Here is a 13,509-nt window from a genome sequence, read left to right as displayed (position 1 = left end):
GGACATGAGAGGCACAAGGGGGACATGAGAGGCACAAGGGGAACATACAAGGCACAAAGGGGACATGAGAGGCACAGGGGGACATGAGAGGCATAGGGGGGCATAAGGCACAGGGGGACATAGGAGGCACAAGTGGGACATCATTGTTTATGAAAGAAAGGGCTGCTGTACTGTTGTACATGGATGATACACATGGAAGGGGGGCTGCACATAGAATGGGAGGGTCGCTAGTGCACAGGAAAGGGGAGCCACAACATAATTGGCCTAGGGGCACAAAAAGTATAAATTGGGTCTTGCCTGTACTTAACTGTTGCAAAAAAAACTGTACTGTCATTTTATTACCTGGAAACACGTGTTGTGCTTTCTGGTCAAGCAAGAGTGTTTATTGGTAGAAACTCTATGTAAGTATGTTTTTAGTAAAACCTTATAATAAAATAATGGGATAACTTACAGTGTTTATGTGCATTATTAAAATGACAGAATAAATGATCCTTTGAACAAATTTAATCCACTCCCTCACCTCTAGTTATTCTTATTTTCAATATTTTACATGCTGTTATCTGTGTTTTCTGGACACTCTCACCCCAGGATCACTAATGAATTGCACAACCCATTGCAAAGTATAGTTGTGTAACTGCAGCAGTGAAGTTGTGGAGCAGAGTGTGGTGAAATTGATATATCACCCCTCCCCCAGACAAAGGTAATGTATTGTAATGCAGGGGTATTGCATAATCAGAGGCTCATTTTTATAGTCCTTGAAGCTGCTGAAGCTTGTTGCTGTTTGTTTTTCACGTTTTGGCCTATAAGGCTGCCATAGCTAATATTTAATCACGCTGCTGTGTAAATGTTTCATTTAAAGCAAAACTGAGCTGAAAATACTATATAGATAATTGTGTGTAGATAACGAAAAAAGAATGTGGCTACAGTTTCACGTTCTTATTTTCAATTCAACAGCTGTCATTCTTATGTAAAGTATAAATTACAGCCATGATGTGAGCCTTGAGCAGTCTGTATGCAGAAAGATGGCTGTTTTGATTTTTATTTATGGTACTTTTCAGGAGAACAGGCTGCTTTTAATCGCCTCATTTGAACAGATAAAAGCACTTTTTTATTTACAGTGGTTTGCAAAAGTATTCGGCCCCCTTGAGGTTTTCCACATTTTGTCATATTACTGCAACAAACATGAATACATTTTATTGGAATCCCACATGAAAGACAAAGTGGTGTACATGTGAGAAGTGGAACGAAAATCATACGTGATTCCAAAAATGTTTCACAAATAAATAACTGCAAAGTGGCGTGTGCTTAATTATTCAGCCCCCTGAGTCAATATTTTGTAGAACCACCTGTTGCTGAAATTACAGCTGCCAGTCTTTTATGGTATGTCTCTACCGGCTCTGCACATCTAGAGACCTTGCCCATTCTTCTCTGCAAAACAGTTCCAGCTCAGTCAGATTAGATGGACAGCATTTGTGAACAGCAGTTTTCAGATCTTGCCACAGATTCTAGATTGGATTTAGATCTGGACTTTGACTGGGCCATTCTAACACATATTTCAGCAAGGCTTGGTGTACAGAGGCGCCAGAGTAGAATAAAAATGTTTAAAAACCGTCTAAAAGAGGGGGATGTTCAGGTGGACTTACCTCCCTCAAAAATATAGAACTCAATTGAGTCACAATATATCAATACAAAAAAACGTTTTATTTAACTCCACTTAGTGCAATGCGTTTCGCAGGTGTGGTCCTGCTTCATCAGGCAAACAGGAGTATAACTCAATGGGTCTAGATGCAGAAGTGAGCGCCTCACTTCTGCATCTAGACCCATTGAGTTATACTCCTGTTTGCCTGATGAAGCAGGACCACACCTGCGAAACGCGTTGCACTAAGTGGAGTTAAATAAAACGTCAATTGAGTTCTATATTTTTGAGGGAGGTAAGTCCACCTGAACATCCCCCTCTTTTAGATGGTTTTTAAACATTTTTATTCTACTCTGGCGCCTCTGTACACCAAGCCTTGCTGAAATCTTGATTCCACCCTCGGTGGAGGGGTGCTACCCCGTTTCCTATCTACAGAGAGCGACATCTTAATAACCTGAGTGGGGTCAGGTTCTAATACTCCCCACCTGCATTTGAAGTGGTTGCCTATGGGTAACCCATGTTTGTGAGTATATCTTAATATTTTGCTTCAAACCACAACCAACTTAACAATACTACACCATATTGGGCTCTCGATTTCTCTTTGTTCTTCCTAACACATGAATATGTTTGGTTTTAAACCATTCCATTGTTGCCCTGGCTTTATCTTTAGGGTCGTTGTCCTGCTGGAAGGTGAACCTCCGCCCCAGTCTCAAGTCTTTTGCAGACTCCAATAGGTTTTCTTCCAAGATTGCCCTGTATTTGGTTCCATCCATCTTCCCATCAACTCTGACCAGCTTCACTGTCCCTGCTGAAGAGAAGCACCCCCAGAGCATGATGCTGCCACCACCATATTTGACAGTGGGGATGGTGTGTTCAGAGTGATTTGCAGTGTTAGTTTTCCGCCACACATAGCGTTTTGCATTTTGGCCAAAAAATTCCATTTTGGTCTAATTTGACCAGAGCACCTTTTTTCCACATGTTTGCTGTGTCCCCCACATGGCTTGTGGCAAACTGTAAGCAGGACTTCTTATGCTTTTCTGTTAACAATGGCTTTCTTCTTGCCACTCTGCCATAAAGGCCAACTTTGTGCAGTGCATGACTAATAGTTGTCCTATGTACAGATTCCCCCACCTGAGCTGTAGATCTTTGCAGCTCGTCCAGAGTCACCATGGGCCTCTTGGCTGCATTTCTGACCAGCGCTCTCCTTGTTCGGCCTGTGAGATTAGGAGGACGGCCTTTTCTTGATAGGTTTACTGTTGTGCCATACTCCTTCCATTTCTGAATGATCGCTTAAACAGTGCTCCATGGGATGTTCAAGGCTTTGGAAATCTTTTAGTATCCTAAGCCTGCTTTAAATTTCTCAATAACTTTATCCCTGACCTGTCTGGTGTGTTCTTTGGACTTCATGGTGTTGTTGCTCCCAATATTCTCTTAGACAACCCCTGAGGCCGTCACAGAGCAGCTGTATTTGTACTGACATTAGATTACACACAGGTGCACTCTATTTAGTCATTAGCACTCATCAGGCAATGTCTATGGGCAACTGACTGCACTCAGACCAAAGGGGACTGAATAATTATGCACACCACACTTTGCAGTTATTTATTTGTAAAAAATGTTTGGAATCATGTATGATTTTTGTTCCACTTCTCATGTGTACATTACTTTGTATTGGTCTTTCATGTGGAATTCCAATACAATTGATTCATGTTTGTGGCAGTAATATGACAAAATGTGGAAAACTTTAAGTGGTGCCAAACATGGAAAGTTAACACAAGCTCTAAGTAGGCTTGGTAGTACATGTCCCCAAGATTACCTCATAATGTCACATGTGAGTTTACATACAATTTGGGCTACATTGATAGCGGGGTATTGCTAATTACCTGCACTCCAGTCTGGGATTCTCACAGCTTTTTAGCATGTTACAGGCAGCTCCCCCCCAGCCTCACAAACTGCATGACACAGACAAGCTGTCTGTGAGGAGTAAACAAAGCACACAAAGCCTGCAGGTGGAGTGCATAACTTGTATTCATTGCAACAGAGGCAGCTTTTTCCTCCCTGGGGCGACAAAGCTTGACAAAGAAAAGAAGATTAGATATATTACAGAGACAGTGCAACTAGAAAAGGCTGCAGTAATCCAGACCACATTAGAACAGGTATAGGAACTTATAGAATAAAAGAAATAAGGCTGAACATTTTGTTACAGAGTCTCTTTAACAGGTGCAGTGAAGCATACCTTGTATGTACTGTATGCATTTTGCTATATGCATTGCACTGCACATATAATACGTAATGTAACGTTTCCCTTCCATTGCATTGCAATCCTGCTTTTGCAGATGCTCCACTGTGAACATAACCAAAATATTACATACAGGTTGTGTTGAAACAGGGGCAAATAAACTGAATATTTTTATGTGTGCTCTTGCTATTCTGCCTGTATGAACAAAAATGCATTTTACCAGAAATAAAATAATAATTTTATGTAAAAAAAAAAAAAATAGATAGCTGCCGCTCAACATATTTTGACACTTCCTTACAGGACCATTGTCGCAAAAATCATAACATTTTAAATACCGTATATATAAAAATATACATATAAGAAGTACATTTCTTCTGAGCCAAAAATTACTTTTCTCCTATATTGCTGTCACTTACAGCAAGTAGTAGAAATGTGACAGAATGGAGAGTTTTGGACTAGCCCATCTCCTCATGGCGGGTTCTCAGGGTATTTGTTTTATTTTTAAAAGCATTTAGTAAATGGCTGTTGCTCCGTCCAACTGCCAAAAAAAGTGTATGTTGAGCAGAGAGGCTGGCCAGCATTTTTTTATAAATCTTTTTCAAGGAGTGTCTTTTTAAATAATATTTGCTGAGAATCCCCTTTGAAGAGATGGACTAGTCCAAAACCTGTCAGTAATGTCAGATTTCTACTACTACTTACTGTAAGTGACAGCATCATAGGAGAAAAGTAATCTATTCTATGGCTCATTTTACTCTGGAAGAAATGTACTTCTTGTTTGTATGTGTCTTAAACTTTAAGATTTTCGCGACAGTGGTCCATTAATAGATTACACTTCTTCAAGGCCAGAAGAGTGCATGGAACAAAGGTTCAAAGGCTGAAATCCTATATGCCCTTTACTCCTATGAAAGGAATACATTCATACATTCATTCTATTTTGGTCCAGGATTCCCAAGTTTGATACTACAGAAAACATGCTTCTATGGTCACTCTCAATTCATTTTTCAGAGTTCTCTAAGAAACCTGCTGCATAACATTATCAGCACAATGCAAAGTGAAATAAATTATTAGCAAGATCTTAATTCTTACATTATCTTTTGTTTGAAAACCTGTGCAGCCCCTCAAAAACTGGGAGAGCATCTCCAAGGGCTGCATGAAGGTTGTGAAATAAATGTAGAGCACATAGGAAAATATCTGTATCATCTTACCGTACATAATATGCAGTGAGAATTCAAACAGCTGCAGAATTCTATTCAAAGGAATATGGTAAAGAGGGGGAGAAAAATCACATACAAGATCATTATTGTTATAATTACTGTTATTTATCACATTTTGTAATATAGGATATAATTTAAAATGTGATTGCTGCTTATGAAAGTCACTATTTTCCTGACACATTATTTCTAGATCTTCGGTTCTTTGTGCGCCACAAAATTAAGACTGCATGTTTTACATAAACCATGATTTACTTGCATTCTCTTTTACATCACTAGCCAATCACGGCTGCCTGTATTCACTACAACTGAGCTGCAAGCAGGATATGCTCCATGGCAATGTGCTGGAATCTTCACTTTCTGATGATAACCTAAATAATGGATTTCTTTCTTCTTTATTTTCAAGTCTGGGGGTAAGATACAAGCAAAAACATTTTATTTGAAGAATAATCTTTGTGAGAGATTGCACTGTCTACTGGTACTTACCTCAGCAGTGGGGATACTCTGGATAGTCCAGGGACTTCCCAGATCCTCCTACAGCCCAACAACACACCCACTACATTACACATTAAACAAGGCTGCTGTCTCTCTGTACATACAAAACATTTTAATTACAGCCTTGGCTGCATGAAGATCACAAGACATGATTAAAAACCGACATTAAAAACAATTGTACCTGGCCAGGATATGCACGCTTTTTTATCTAAGAGGGACCAGATCTGGTTACCTGCAAGGTATGATCGCCCAGCCGCAGCCTAATGCAGAAAACACCAAGCAAACCACAATCTATTTGTCCTCAACCACCACCTGTACACCGCACACACTGTGTTGTTACAACATACACCGGCTTTCTAGGGACTGTTGTGATGAATGACTGCAGTATTTATGGCCATTAACTTCCACAGACAATTGGGGCAACTGTTGCAAACTACTGATGCAAACAGACAGTTCAAGCATTGGCATTTGCGTACAGGGGGTCACAGCTTGTAGCATACGATTTTCCACTGCTTTAAGATCTCTTTCGGCTTGTCAGCATGTTATACTTGCGCAGATAGATGGTAAGCTCCTGCTTACATGGCCATCCGTTCACCGCAGTGCACTGGGTATATCAAACTTTCTCTGCTGCTCAGTATGCAATGTTCTCCGTCCATGTAGGCCTCAGCGCTGCCAGCACAGTATTGTCCATAGGAGCCAGGTCAGTGTATCCGGTGTTGCATGTGGGGACGCCGCGTGAGCACTCCGGCGGTGACCACGCCCACCGACGCGTTTCGCCCCGCCCACGGGGCTTTCTCAAGGTGTTTGAGTCACTGTGGGTCTGCAGAGCACGGCTTTGTTCACACACAGGCACTGCTCCAAGACTTTCAGCCACAGCACCACTGGCAGCGTCTCAGCTTGTCCACCATACCAACAAGGATCAGCGCTGCCTGCTTACCAAGTGGGTGGTTGTCAATTGCTGCCAGGAACATTCAAGAGGAGCCCTGTTTCCTGTCTCCCTGACTTAAAGAGGGACTGATGCCTATATACTGACATACCCAAACAGGCTGGTGCGCAACTGTGAGAGGTTGGCTTGCCAGGGATTATGAAAACAGTTTTAAGTGCACTCTACCTTTTCCCACCCCCCATTGGAGGAATGGGGGGTGGGAAAAGGTAGAGTGCACTTAAAACTGTTTTCATAATCCCTAGCAAGCCAACCCCTCACAAGCAGGGAGGGAGGCTCCCTGCTTGTCTATCCTGCCATAAACAAGTGCATATGGACTGGGCATGTGTGACTAAGGTTCATGTTTGCTTAAAGGAGTTATCAGGCAAATATAGCCGAAATGGGCTTTACTCACCTGGGGCTTTCTCCAGCCCCTTGCAACCGACTGTCCGTATTCAGGCCGACCCCGCTAACTACAGCTGCGCGAAGCACCTCTGTCAATCAGTAGCAGCAGTAGTTCTGCGCCTGCGCTGTTCGCCGTGGCCCACGTGGCCATGATTGACAGTGGCGCTTCGAGCAGCCGCAGTAAGGCCGACCCCGTGGTTGGCCTGAATACGGACACCGGAGACCGGGACAGCGGCGGGGAGCGGAGCGGTCGGCGTGGGACAGTTGGCTGCAAGGGGCTGGAGAAAGCCCCAGGTGAGTAACGCCCATTTGGCCTATTTTTGCCTGATAACTCCTTTAAAGGTGGCCACACACGATACAATAAAATGATCCGCTTTTACAGCAATTCGATGAAAATGATCGGATTTTCCAAAAAATGTAAAGCTTTTTTTTCATTCGAGCAAGAAATCCGATTGGATTTCCCATTTTTATACGATAAAAATCTTGCGAGAGTGCTGGATTTTTTTGATCAATTTTTATGAAAATTTGATGGTGTGTGGTAGATTGTCAGTTTCCTTATATATAATTCTAAGCTATTTTCTCTGAGTTTTCAATCATTTTTTTTTATTACAATCACTCAGAAAAATGTATTGCAATTCTTGAATTAAAAATATATTTTAAAAATTGTATGGGAACCTTAAGGGGAACCTGTACTAATAAAAAAGTTTGATAACTACCTCAGAAAGTCTCAAGGCTTCCCAATACATCCATGAGCCCAGTGTTCCTATGCAGGGTTCCTCTGAACATATCTGACAAGCGCTTTTCAGATGTGGTCTTGTGGCTGTGCGCCCTGCCATGTACGGGCGTGACTGTACTCTGTGCATTTGTGAGTATGGTCACGCCTGCGCTGTATGCCAAAGCTGCTTATCCACGAGTGGCTTCATGCTACTGTGCAGGTGCAGCTGTACTCGTAAAGGTGCAGTACGGCTGCTCTCGTTCATGGAGGAGAGCATGGCCATGAGAAAGAAAAGGTACTGATCAGCGGTTGTGGGGTCGAGGAGGACTGAGGAAGCCTATGATACATCCAGAGGCTTTCCTCTGCTTCGGTATATATCTGGTTTTGCTTTCTTTTTTCCCATTCAGGTTTGCACTAAAGGCTAGCAAAAGAATGGTTGAGTAATTTCACTCTCTTGTAGAGACTGAATAGCCTAATGCAGGAAAGTGTGTAGCACACTGAAATAAAATCAAGACAGATAAGGCATCTGTCCCAGGCAGAAAAGGATTAAGATGAAATGAGGCCCAAGGCAAGATAGCTCTTTTTGCCCACCGCTGATGGTCACCTGGCTTTTTCAGTTAGTTTTGGTGAGGGCTATCATCCACCGGGCCCTAGGCAGCTGCCTAGTGGATGATCCTTGTGGATGATCCAGCTCTGGTCCCAGATGACATCCACCCTGGGTAATAAAGGAACTGAGTTCAGTTATCGATAGGTTACTAACTTTATCCTTTATTCTTTTTTCAGCAATTTTCTTTCAAGTGGTTCATTTTCATATCACTGGCATACTGGTGATCTTTTTCCCATATCAGACTCAGGAAACTATAGACCTGTAAGCTTAACATCAGTTGTGTGTTAAAGAGAAACTCCAACCAAGAATTGAACTTTATCTCAATCAGTAGCTGATACCCCATTTTACATAAGAAATACAATGATTTTCACAAACAGACCATCAGGGGGCGCTGTGTGACTGATTTTGTGCTGAAACCCCTCCCACAAGAGGCTCTGAATACCGCGGTACTGCTGGCAAACTGCCACAATGTAACAATGTTCAGAGACAGGAAATAGCTGTTATTAGCTGTCTGTAACAGACAGAGCAGCTAGAAACAGCTAAATAACCTGCCCACAGTAACAATGTCACCATGTAATAAATGTCAGAATGTTAATCTGGGAGAGGAAAGATTTTACAATGAGCAAACACTGACTAAATCATTTATACATAATTATGGTAAAAAATGAAGCACTTTTTTTACTACATTATTTTCACTGGAGTTCCTCTTTAACTGTGTGAAGTGATGCTCTCCTATACTATAAAATCCCTGTGTCGGTGCGTCCAGCTGTACCTGTGTCCCTGTTGTTTGGTACTGCACATGTGCGCAGTAACGGAAAGCTGGACGGGACCAGAGAGCGAGGCGGGCGAGCGAGGCGGGCGCATGCGTCGGTTGCATGCACGGCAGGCGGGCGCATGCGCACTGGCGGCGGCGGGGGCAGGAAAAAGACCTAGAGCCTGTTTTTAAACAGGTTTGGGTCTACTAGTACAAAATATAGCACAGAACAATCTCATTTCACATCATCAATATGTTGCTTTTTTTGCAGACAATACAAAATGACTGTATGTAGAAGTATCAACAGTCCACAGAATAATAACATGTTTCAACAGAATCTTGACAGAATGGCTCTCTAAGCAGGCATATTGCAGATGAAATGTAATTTTAAAAAATGTAAGGTCATGCACTTTGGGTATACCAATGACAAAGCACCATCTAAACAAAATAGCACTTATAGAAAGAAGGTAATATTGGTTGATAATAAGTTGAGCAACCATATACGGTGTCAAGCAACATTAGCTAAAGCTGATACAATTCTAGGATGATTAAAATGGAAAATACAATCACCATATGTTAGTATACTACTCTCGCCGTATAGCTCATATGTATGGCCACATCTAGAATACAGTTTGGGGCACCAGACTAAAGTAAGGACATTGAGGTTCTAGAGCAGGTACAAAGAAAGGAGACAAAGTAATCAGAGGAAAGGTCTCACTGACCAAGAAGCTTTAGGCAACAGGGCTTATATAGTTTGGAAAATATATCACTTAGAGGTGATCTGATTAACACATATACAGTGGCTTGCAAAAGTATTCGGCCCCCTTGAAGTTTTCCCCATTTTGTCTCATTACTGCCACAAACATGCATCAATTTTATTTGAATCCCACGTGAAAGACCACTACAAAGTGGTGTACATGTGAGAAGTGGATCGAAAATTATACATCATTCCAAACATTTTTTACAAATAAATAAATGCAAAGTGGGGTGTGCGTAATTATTCGGCCCCCTGAGTCAATACTTTGTAGAACCACCTTTTGCAGCAATTACAGCTGCCAGTCTTTTAGGGTATGTCTCTACCAGCTTTGCACATCTAGAGACTGAAATCCTTGCCCATTCTTCTTTGCAAAACAGCTCCAGCTCAGTCAGATTAGATGGACAGCGTTTGTGAACAGCAGTTTTCAGATCTTGCCACAGATTCTCGATTGGATTTAGATCTGGACTTTGACTAGGCCATTCTAACACATAGATATGTTTTGTTTTAAACCATTCCATTGTTGCCCTTTATGTTTAGGGTCATTGTCCTGCTGGAAGGTGAACCTCCGCCCCAGTCTCAAGTCTTTTGCAGACTCCAAGAGGTTTTATTCCAAGTTTGCCCTGTATTTGGCTCCATCCATCTTCCCATCAACTCTGACCAGCTTCCCTGTCCCTGCTGAAGAGATGCACCCTCCGAGCATGATGCTGCCACCACCATATTTGAAAGTGGGGATGGTGTGTTCAGAGTGATGTGCAGTGTTAGTTTTCCGCCAAACATAGCGTTTTGCATTTTGGCCACAAAGTTCCATTTTGGTCTCATCTGACCAGAGCACCTTCTTCCACATGGTTGCTGTGTCACCCACATGGCTTGTGGCAAACTGCAAACGGGACTTCTTATGCTTTCTGTCAACAATGCCTTTCTTCTTGCCACTCTTCCATAAAGGTCAACTTTGTACAGCACATGACTAATAGTTGTCCTATGGACAGAGTCACCCACCTGAGCTGTAGATCTCTGCAGCTCGTCCAGAGTCACCATGGGGCTCTTGACTGCATTTCTGATCAGCGCTCTCCTTGTTCGGCCTGTGAGTTTAGGTGGATGGCCTTGTCTTGGTAGGTTTACAGTTGTGCCATACTCCTTCCATTTCTGAATGATCGCTTGAACAGTGCGTGGGATGTTCAAGGCTTTGGAAATCTTTTTGTAGCAGAAGCCTGCTTTAAATTTCTCAATAACTTGATCCCTGACCTGTCTTGTGTGTTCTTTGGACTTCATGGTGTTGTTGCTCCCAATATTCTCTTAGACAACCTCTGAGGCCCTCACAGAGCAGCTGTATTTGTACTCACATTAGATTACACACAGGTGCACTCTATTTAGTCAATAGCACTCATCAGGCAATGTCTATAGGCAACTGACTGCACTCAGATCAAAGGGGACCGAATAATTACGCACACACCACTTTGCAGTTATTGATTTGTAAAAAATGTTTGGAATCATGTATGATTTTCGTTCCACTTCTCACATGTACACCACTTTGTGTTGGTCTTTCATGTGGAATTCCAATAAAATTGATTCATGTTTGTGGCAGTAATATGACAAAATGTGAAAAACTTCAAGGGGGCCGAATACTTTTGCAACCCACTGTAAATACATCCAAGGGCAATACAAAAGCTTCCCTGGCCAATGAGCTTTTTACATTTGTAGCTCTGTACAAATGCATTGCACATGGAGGAAAGTTTTATCACTTATTTTGTGATTTGAAAAGCTCTTGCCAATGTAATGTTATGGGGCGATTTAAAAAAAATTACATCACTTAACGCAAACCTGAAGCAAAAAAAAAACCCCTTATAATATAATGAATTGTGTGTGTAGTACAGATAAGGAATAGAACATTAGTAGCAAAAAAAAAAGTCTAATTTTTATTTTCCGTTATACAGCTTTTTTTTTTTTTTTTTTTAAATAACTGCATCAATCTCAATAGTATTATAAATGTGAACGTTTGGGTGTTTGGATGTTTGTTACTCAATCACACAACAATGGCTGAACAGATTTGAATGAAATTTGGCACACACATAGTACATTACCTGGAATAACATATACGATACTTTTTATCCCCCTGACCAAAATGTGGGCGGAGACAAATATTGGGAAAATGTAAACTGCAGCCATTCTTACTCTGTTAATGGCAGGGTTCTCAAACTTTGCACAGTTGGTCACTGGGTGACTGTGATTAATTTCATAAAAGTGGGTGGAGCCTACAAAAGCCAATCAAAATTTACCTATTGATTTTGAAAGGTAATATTTACTTTCTGCCATTCTTGCACTGTTAATGGCACAAGTCTCAAACCTGGTACAGTTGGTCTTTGGGTGACTGGGATTCAAAGTCAGAAAAGGGGATGGAGCCACAAACAGCCAATCAGATTTGTTTCATTTCAATGCAAATTATTGATGCCAAAGAGCGCAAAGCTCACAAACTAAGTCATTGTGTAATTGAGTAATTGTGTGTTGGGGTTAGAAAAAGTGAGCGTAGCCAACACCAGCCGAATACATACCCGGGCAACGCCGGGCCATTTTCAGTTTAGAAAGAACACTCTGTCTTTTAAGCTATGAAACAAAGCAGAAATAATGAGCTATTGAACGTTTTTGCAGCAAAACCTTATCTCAAACTCTGTCACTTTTTCTCTGCTGTTTAAGTGCTTCAGAAAACAGGACTGTATCCGACCCATGTTGGGTCAAAGAGCTCAGAGAAGCTCTTTAACAAAGATAACAACTGAAGTTTTTTAACTTTCTATTTCTTAGCTGTACTACACATGAAATTAATTATCTCATAAGTTTATTTTCACTTCAGGTCTGTTTTAAGTGGGATCACACACAGAGGGTTTAAATTGTCAGCCATGTTTCATATTGAACAGTGTAACCCTTTATCCCACTGCCGGCATGGTAATCCCACAACTCATGAGGCTAAAAGTGGCTGGTGAATGGGTTTTTTAGACCCAGTACTTTCCTGTCCAATATAGTGGCTCTAGTGTCTGCAAGAAAGCCAACTACACAAGCATGCGCTGTCCCGAAGTTGTGGCATAGACTTGGCTGCCCATTGTTGTGGCTTTAGTGTCTGTACAATACCCATGTGGTCCAACGTGCATAGTCCCAATTTGTGGCTGGCCTTCTACCTCAAGTTATTAGGTAGCTGGTGACATCCCAAATGGAGATGCTTGAAGATACAGGATTAAATAATGCAGCACATCAATTTATCTATCTTAGATTCATTTTAAAACTATTGTATAACATGTATATAGTGTGTGTGATGGATACGAAGTCACTCTCCAATTCCTGTTCCCTTTGCCACAGTTTACCATTCAGCCTTAGGCAGGCCCTTAAGGGAATCCTGAAGGCATTCAGCACTGCAGGTAAAGCAACCTTTTGGATTGGTTGGTGAGTCCACACACAGTACAATTTTGATTGTCTAGAGGCGCTCAAACCTATTGCTTGACCCACTGAGTTGTGCTCTCATTTTTGCCTGAGGAAGCAGGGTCACGCCCGCGAAACATGTCGCATTTGTGGAGTTGAATAAATCATTTGTCAATTCTGTTTTATCAAGACTTAAGTGAGTTTTCTTTTTTGTAAGAGGGAGGTAAGTCCACCCTAACAACCCCTTCTGCTTTTAAGCGGTTTTTTAAACGTTTTACTCTACTCTGGCGCCTCTGTATACCGAGTTTTCGCTGATCACATATTGGTGACTGGCTGCCTAATGATGAGCGACAGCCTTGAACACGC

At 41.7% G+C, this 13,509-nt stretch overlaps 1 long non-coding RNA gene across 1 annotated transcript; it reads left to right on the top strand.

Moving 5' to 3' along the window:
• Positions 1–634: 634 nt before the first annotated feature.
• LOC137521216 (uncharacterized) lies at positions 635–13,142 on the top strand. The gene is made up of 3 exons (XR_011022075.1): positions 635–700; positions 5,366–5,499; positions 13,084–13,142. It is a non-coding gene; the product is annotated as an uncharacterized lncRNA (long non-coding RNA).
• Positions 13,143–13,509: the final 367 nt, after the last annotated feature.

Source organism: Hyperolius riggenbachi, chromosome 6, assembly GCF_040937935.1.
Source record: "Hyperolius riggenbachi isolate aHypRig1 chromosome 6, aHypRig1.pri, whole genome shotgun sequence".
Taxonomy (NCBI): Eukaryota; Metazoa; Chordata; class Amphibia; order Anura; family Hyperoliidae; genus Hyperolius; species Hyperolius riggenbachi.
This window is presented reverse-complemented; position numbering and strand designations above follow the sequence as displayed.